Here is a 7,893-nt window from a genome sequence, read left to right on the forward strand (position 1 = left end):
AAAATTTATCTATTAAAAATTACCATTAAAATATAGAAGGTAACAGCTTTAGGTAAGCTTTAGCTTTAGGTAGGCACACAGGTACACTTATAATTACAAGTATTTTGAAATTTATTATTTTGAATTATTTTAAAATTTACATCCGCAAATTTACGTCCGTTTTTGACATCCGCAAACATGTCAAAAATATTTTTGACATGTTTGCGGATGTAAATTTCAAAATTTAAAACAGAGCGTAAAAAATAAGTTTAATATTATTTATATTTAAAACAAATTCTATTGACGAATAAATAAATATGAAAATATATCCCGCTCCAGTAATCCCATTTTACAGTATGGAAGTATAATACCGATATTGATATTTTAATCACTCACAGCTTTACTCTATGAAATTGGCATAACAAACAAACAAAAAAATAAAAAAATAAAACAAAACATAGCGCTAGGATCAGTGGACGTAAAATACACATGCAATATCACAGTTAGAAAAATGACATAAAATATTTACAAGAGACACATACCGGAATATTTAACATAGAAACACTTTGTTCTGTGGTTATATACAATATATTTTATTTATCTCTTGCACATAGCAAGATAGGCCATTGCCATTGGAACCTAGTGTTGAGACACTCCATTACTCTGCTCTGTCTAATTTTCTAAACATTGAATTTTGAGTGGCGTAACTTAACGCCGCGATTTTTATTGTTACCAAAGCGAGGAAATGAAAATAATCTTTTTTATTGTTTATTTCATAAATGGAGGTAATTTTTCAAGTTTAGTTGGTATCAGATAAAATACAAAGGAGTAGTGGGACATCCTCTGACTGTACCAGTACTGTAGTAGACAAATCGTGGCAGTAAGGTCCCACACTCAATGTAATATCTTTATATATGTGAATACCTTTATATATGTGAATAGGCGTGATATTTTTAAAAACAGCAAAAAGTAAAGTATTGTCCGTTATCTCAAGATTAAATTTAATACTATTTTCTAATATTTCCAAGCAACAACTTCTACTTAGTATTTTGCAAAGACAAACTCTTAAGCCCATAATCCACGCTTAAAACTGTTAACTAGAGCGACCGAAACTATCTCCTGTAATTAGCGCTTTCAGAATGGAAAGCTAAATAACCTTTCTTAATTTTAATGGGCGCTTAAAATTTTCATTTATGTCTAATATTCGGCAGCAATGTTCCCGAAAGTAATTATTTTCTATAACATATATTCTATACACAATGTCTCATATTTGGGCAGATATTTAAGGATACTCAAAGTAAAATCAAAAGCTCTCTACCCACATTTAACATATAAACACATACCGATTGAATAACGAAAGGCGATAAAGTACTACATCTCCATTTATCCGCATTTGCCTCTGAGGTCTGAAATATTTGTGTAATTCATCAACGTCTGCTACAAGTAACTACTGTATTCGGTGTTGAAATAAACAAAATATACTGAACTTTATTGATTTAAAGCTAACAGCTTCTATATTAGAATGCAAATTTTCCTTAAGATCATCGTAATGTAGCGTCTGAGTGAAAAACTCGACGGTTGCGAATTCGATTCCTGTTTAAGGGAGTGAATTAGTTTTATTTTCCCGCTCTGGCAACATGATACCGTGGCGGATATAGCTTGAAGCTAAACCAAGGAATAAAGTAGAGAATGTTAATTTATGAACTTGTCATTGTCTTGATCTTATTATATTTTTCCCAAAAGACCATTAATAACGACGCCCAGGTAATATCATTTAGACCTTATAAAGTTATTTTGTCTTTCTATTGTGAAATTATTCCTAAAAAGCTAATTAAGTAAAATTTACTTAACTCAGGTTATTTCACATTTTCAATGATAATATTTCAAAGGTAAAAAGTGTCTACTACTGCTTAAGAGTACCTTTTAATTACATAGTTATATTAACACAATGCCTTAGAAATTATCTTTTTTTCATGTTCGTGCTTTATTCCACATTCAGCAAGGTAATAGGGGAATTTAGTTAGTTATACATTCTTTGTTGAGTGGTGGAGCTCAACGCCGCATAATAAATTCCTTGTTACTAAAAATTGTACGTGTTTGGAAATTTAAAATGTGTCTTCTTAAGGTTGAGTTTGTATCTTAGTTATGGAAGTTTAAAAGCATAACATTTTACTAGGATTTTTTCTTTCTGAGTGTGTATTACCGCGCCATATCTCGATAGAAAGAAAGAACTGAGCAGATAGCAGAGAACGGAGTGTTATGACTAAGTATGCTCTACTTACTAAACTAAAAAATATCATCATAATTCGTATTTTAGTGATCCAAAGGAAGCCGTGTTATATACTACTAATATTTATGCACATACAAATATGCATAAGTAGGTTATAACTCATTCCCTATACATTTACTATCAAACTCCAGTGTAAACACGAAACAAACAAGCTTACACTAAAGTTTCGAACACGAAAAGTTCAAAACAAAATTTTAACTCAACTCCGTCAATCCGATAGTAATATTTAACAGTTAATACGTTTTCCCAAACGGAAAATTTGCAGTTTTTTTTCCAAAAAAGAAACACAAGTAAAAGTTCTCTTTCGCAGATGTGCCGAGTTGAAATATGACTGGCCATAGTTTTATATTAAATTCCCAATTCCGGAGCTGGAAGTGCGCCGTCCGCTGTTCCTCAACAAAAAACGCTATACCTTATCTTTTGTATTGTACAAATGTACGTAAGCGAGTACCAGCAAGACCTATGATTTATTCTATTTATGCAACGTTTGTTAGAAATTACTTTACTTCGTCTACACTCTACACGTTCGTGGTATGATTTCTAAATACATACGCTGGTTCGGGTTTTTGTGCTGCTTTTTGTGGTGTATTGAAAAAAAGAATGATTATACTCGTATTATGATACGTTTTTTCTTCACGCTGTATCCCGCATTGCGTGTTGAGTTGCGGAACTCAACGTCGCGCTTTGCTACATCACAGCGAAAAATCCCTGCGCCAAGACTGGCCTCTTATTAATATATTTTTAATTTAACAAAAGTATTTAATTATTTTTTTACGTTTTTAAAATGAACACCAGGTTGTGACGGTTGTTCGGATGAATTTCAATAGGCCAAAGTCGAATCTCTAAACATTGAAATAATTATACGTTTTCTTGAAAACTATAATTAGCTTATTTTACTTAAAAATGGTAATTAAATATTTAAACTTGACTAATAAAAATAACATTTTACGAAAACGTTTTAGTACCGTACATAAAAACAGCAAAAAACTATTTATATTAACATTTTCGTCTAGAAGTACCTTCCAAAGATTTATTTTTATAAACAGATCGTGCTTAGAATTCGGAATCCCTTTGAGAAGTAGCGCCAACTAATTGAATTCTCCTGGGACTGACGGTCTTAACAGCCTTATTTTTAAACTTAATTTCTTAAAACGGAAAAATGTTAACTAAAACTTTTCTTGGATAGCCCCTTATGGTGCAGCTGTAACTTGTGCTTAAAACATTTAAGATTATAATGAGTTCATATTTTAATTTATTTCAATCAGTGTCTTTTCTTGTATCAAATTTTAGCAATATTGCGAAAAAATGTTATATTTATCACATTTTTTGTAGTTATTTTTTTTAGCAGAACTGCCTACCATCATCACTGGTAGTAGCGTACTATTGATTTAAATAGGCTTACAGAATTCTACTGAAGTAAAAAATATTTAAAATTTATGTTAGAATATGATAAATAATAAAATAATTATTATTCCCTCTGCCTATGTTCCAATGTGCGGCGTGAACAGCGTGGAGCTAAAAAAGTAGTAAATTCGTTATTATCAACACATTTTTAGTAATAGTATTCATAGAAGGAGACCATATTAAGTTGTAAAACTCGGTTAGTCCATACACAGAGAGAGGCAGAAGTTTCGTCGCGCGCGAAATTATATTTTGAATACTTTTTGTATTTTTATTTGTTGTGAGAGTACTCGCTTTTGTAGATGCAGTTGGGAATTGTGAATTAGCAAATTTGTTTTTCTGTAGTTTGTGGGTATACAGAATGTTGTGACACTCCTAAAACCAAAGGAAATTGACCTGTTTCCCGGCATTGAAATAAAACTAATAAAATTATTGCAGAGTAGACACGGGCAACCTGGACCCCACACCCGTCGTGGTTACAGTCGAATGCTTGTGCAGTATGCAATGCGCCACGACTGCCTCATTCTGTGTATCTGTTATGAAATGTTGAATATTTGTTATGAGATTAAAACATTCATCATTGCGCTATCTTTATATTAAATATTCAAAGTTTACAACATTATAATATTAAAGATATTTCCTTTATGGCCAACCTGCCTTAAAGGAAAGATCCCTCCCCCAGGGATACCTCCCATTCCCTCTGTCTACCCTACTATGAGCGCAATATAGCATGAAACTGCACAAAAACACGTCATTATTACCAGTTAAGTTAAACTATAAACACAAAAACTCAAATAAAAACAAACGTTCGTATGCAAAATTGATTTTGTAACACAAACCAGTTACAATCCGGTAAAAAAGTCACAATTCCTGAAAGAACGTGAAATTCACTCGGCGTCTAAGCATAATGAAATTCAACGATCGCTTTGTTTGCGTGTATGCAATATAAATAGTGGATGCGAGCTGGTGTTGTGAGGGTAATCTCGTGTTCTGAGGGTTTGCTCCAAGTTGCCGGCGGAAGTGGACTAGATTATGTATTGCCCTTTTTAATTGCTTTTAACAATTATGTATCTTCTATCTGTGTCTGGTTTAAGAGATATTATTTGCTTATTGCTCAATTATATGGTAGCGGAAAACATCTGAATAAATATTATTATTGATATCATTTTTTTCAATACCAATACCCCTAGAATTCGGCAGAAAGTGAAAGTATTTTAATACTAGTTTCCTTCTGCCTACCCTGCTGTATGCGGGATACAGCGTGAAGCTGATTTTTTTCAACGATAAATGTGCCAATAGTATCAATACATAAAATTATATACAAACATATCTTTGTTATCAAATACATAGATAACAGAATGTAGAATAGTAGTGTTGACACACTCCGATCAATATTTTCATTTCTTCGCTCGTGCACCAGGGCAAAAGTCCGGCGTTGAGTTCCGCCACTGAACATCGAACAATTCGTGGGGAACAGAGTCTCTCTGCCGACTCTGGTGCGTGAGGTATGCAGCGTGACGTTGATTTGTTTTATTTTGGCAATCTCTTATGCCATGTGCATCTATATATAGTAATCCTCACGAACGCCTTACCCAGTAAGTTTGTCCGGAAGTTTATTTATATCCGGGCAGGTGTAACTTGACACTCAGCTCCTGCCGGATGTGCTCTTGCGGGGAGATAAAATTATGTAGCTCCTGCATTATGTGAGCTCGGAAATTCGATTACATTGTATTGTCTTGTTATGTATGCGTCTATACGTATGTAATGCTAGGAGTTTTGTTTTATGTTTGTTGGGATAGGTTTTCAAATAGTAATATATTAATGTCTGAAGGCGGTTGAGCAGTTAGTATAAGTAAAGGAAACCTAGTGTTCCGCCCTCTGCCATGGTATATGGATTCAGTGAATCCAAAGTATTTTCTCAGTTATATCGAATTAACACTTTAAGTGAATGTGCCTAAAATTCTACTGTGTTCTTCATTTGTAAATGCATTTTAAATAATAAAATGTAAGCAATAATTAGACAAAACATGGGCAAGCAGTCGTGGCCGAGTGGTTAAGGCGTCTGACTCGAAATCAGATTCCCTCTGGGAGCGTAGGTTCGAATCCTACCGGCTGCGTATTTTTGTTTAATTAAGTGTGTATGTTTCTTTAAGTAAAAAATTGATTTTTTTGTTTTTTTACATTTGATATATATTTTAAAGTTATTATTATTTTTAATTAGCTTTATGTTTTCCGCATAGCAGGGTAGGCAGAGAGAGAAGGAGAGTGGCGACACTTAATGACGCGTTTTTTGTGGATATTGCAATATATAATTGTACTGGGAACCAGCTTTTTTTTGATCAGTTAAATTACAACTTAAAGAATTTAAATACTTTTTTAGTCTATTATAAAATGCAGCGTTGGAATACACAAAATCTTTCTAAGTTCCCTCTACCTTACTTGGTTTTTTCGAAAATTCTGTGACATTTGAACCTATAACCTCAATAAATGGCTCTATGGATCCCTAAAGTCCATATAAAGTTAACTATCGTTTAGTATTCGACACGCGTCTGCCACGCCGTCCACGTCGTATCGAGATTGATGCAAACCAATAAACGTCTAACTGTAATTAAGTTCCAATGACGTTGATCCGTGTTAGATGCAACTATTTTTTTATTTGATTCTGTGAAATTTCTGGGTCTATCTTCTTTCTAATTTAATACTGATTTTCGTTATTAATTAAGTAACTTCCAAAAAAGAGGTTTTATACTCTACGCTCTTCCAAACACAAGTAATGATTTTAAAATTATTCCACTCTAGAATTCGGTGGAAAGTAAGAAGCGGATGTCACTTGATGGAAATGGATTGTCTTAACACTATGTTCCCAGGTTCCCTCTGCCTATCCTATATGCAGGACACATAAAAAAATGTGCATTATGTAGTATGTACAGGTACATACGTAACATCAGTCACGGATCCCAGCCCCGCGCTAGTGGAGAGGAAATTGAATACAATTTGTGGACTGCCCCGGATTACTACTGCACTACATTTTAGCGAAACATTGGATATTTTAATGGAAAACGCTTGCTACACCTAAATTTAAGTGAAAATTGACCAACGTAGCGGTTGAAGGTTGCAACTTCGATTTCCGGCCAGCGTAAATAACTTGATGTAAACCATTGCTTGTAAATGAAGGGACTTTAATTATTAAGTTAAAACTGTGTTTTTGCTTATATATGTTTAAAATGACAATAAGTAGTAATCTATGAAAATAAGTTTCGTTTTCACGATATGAATTCATATAGAATACCTATGAAAAATTATAGAGGCAGAATATTGTTTTACTGCGGTGTTTTAGATATATTCTATACGCACTAGGGGTATGTTATTTTAACATAATTAAATTTTCAAAAATATATTTGTTATAGGCATCGTTTCTTTTTTCCATTGTACAATAAAAATTCTTTTTTCTTACTTTATACGTCGACCATTGTACAAATATATATATATGTGTATACCCATATATAGTATGAAGTAAAACGCTGTATTTGCCAAAAAATAAATTGAAATTGAGGTCAACTCACGTTGTACTGCGATACACAAAAAATCGCTTGTATTTTGGTCGAATAATCGTAAAAAAGGACGTCACATATAGATTGGGTGTATGTATGTATATTGCAGAAACAAATAAAGTGGAGGCCTCGTAGTATAATGTTTGACTGGAAATGCGACTGTTGTGCCTTTGATTGGCACTCCTTACTCTAAGTTCTGCTTACGTAATGCGGCGTTGAGTTCTGCCACTCAACACGCAATGCCCCGAGAATTAGGCGGAAATTGGGGTAAAGAAGAGACTTAACGGAACGGAATGTCTCAACACTAGGTTCTCAGGTTCTCTCTGGGCACACCTTGATACGTTAGGGTTACTGCGTAAAGTTTTGTCTACTTACCAGAGCGAAGAAATAAAAAAATCGTTTCCCAATTATTGATCGAACTCACAACCATCACGCTAGCACTCAAACGCGGTCGCACTTCACCATGATGGCCTCATTTAAACTGATTGAGAACTTCAAGCAGGCGAAATACAAAATTAATATTAAACATAACTCTTGAGATAACTATAAAGTATTCCATGAACCAGGCATTTGCGGCGGAACCAACCCTTATTGATCGCTTCGTGGAAAATTATTATTAGCACGCGTTAGATATAAAAGCTGTTTGCGCGACTATTTCCTTGTAGGTGTTAT

General features: G+C 33.7%; 1 non-coding gene across 1 annotated transcript; it reads left to right on the plus strand.

Moving 5' to 3' along the window:
* The first annotated feature begins 5,705 nt into the window (after positions 1 to 5,705).
* On the plus strand, positions 5,706 to 5,787 carry TRNAS-CGA (transfer RNA serine (anticodon CGA)). The gene has a single exon. It is a non-coding gene; the product is annotated as a tRNA-Ser (tRNA).
* The last annotated feature ends 2,106 nt before the right edge of the window (positions 5,788 to 7,893 follow it).

Source organism: Heliconius melpomene, chromosome 4 (assembly GCF_056956725.1).
Source record: "Heliconius melpomene rosina isolate 202511_hmr_F chromosome 4, ASM5695672v1, whole genome shotgun sequence".
Classification (NCBI taxonomy): domain Eukaryota; kingdom Metazoa; phylum Arthropoda; class Insecta; order Lepidoptera; family Nymphalidae; genus Heliconius; species Heliconius melpomene.